The sequence below is a fragment of the Schistocerca gregaria genome, chromosome 3, assembly GCF_023897955.1.
Source record: "Schistocerca gregaria isolate iqSchGreg1 chromosome 3, iqSchGreg1.2, whole genome shotgun sequence".
In the NCBI taxonomy this organism is placed as follows: Eukaryota; Metazoa; Arthropoda; class Insecta; order Orthoptera; family Acrididae; genus Schistocerca; species Schistocerca gregaria.
Window position 1 is genome coordinate 929003028 of NC_064922.1, and position 720 is coordinate 929003747.

At 45.6% G+C, this 720-nt stretch overlaps 1 pseudogene; it reads right to left on the reverse strand.

The window, feature by feature from the left end:
- Positions 1–365: 365 nt before the first annotated feature.
- LOC126357175 (U6 spliceosomal RNA) lies at positions 366–459 on the reverse strand (annotated as a pseudogene).
- Between the last annotated feature and the right edge of the window lie 261 nt (positions 460–720).

Consider the following 720-nt stretch of genomic DNA (forward strand, 5'->3'; position numbering starts at 1 on the left):
TGTGACTAGGGCCTCCCGTCGGGTAGACCGTTCGCCGGGTGCAAGTCTTTCGATTTAACGCCACTTCGGCGATGTGCGCGTCGATGGGGATGAAATGATGATGATTAGGACAACACAACACCCAGTCCCTGAGCCAAGAAAATCTCCTACCCAGCCGGGAATCGAACCCGGGCCCTTAGGATTGACATTCAGTCGCGTTGACCACTTTTTTTTGGTTCTATATTGTCCGTTGAATTTGTTCGTGCCGGACGTCCGATGACACTCGTTCAGGTTGTTCGTTGATCCGTTTTCAGTTTTTTTTTTCCAGAGGGTAGCTAAACCATCTGACCGAACACGCTGAGCTACCGTGCCGGCGATATTTATATAAAAATGTGGGACGCTTCACGATTTTGCGTGTCATCCATGCTAATCTTCTCTGTGTTGTTCCAATTTTAGTATATGTACCGCCGAAGCGAGTACACCACTCAGCTACCGGGCGCGGACTCCAGATTTGGTTTCTCTATGAAAACTTTGTCTAACTAGGCCCCCTACAATCATGGCACAGGAATTGTGAAACACATGAAGCAAAATTTTAAAGAAGACTTGAGAAATTTGGCACTCTGTAAGTAATTTTGGGCAACAAATTAGAACTAACTCAACACGCATGCAATTCTTTCAATTCACCACTTTCATCATATGTACCAACGGTGTGTTCGTATAAAAATAAAATGGTTGTCGGGC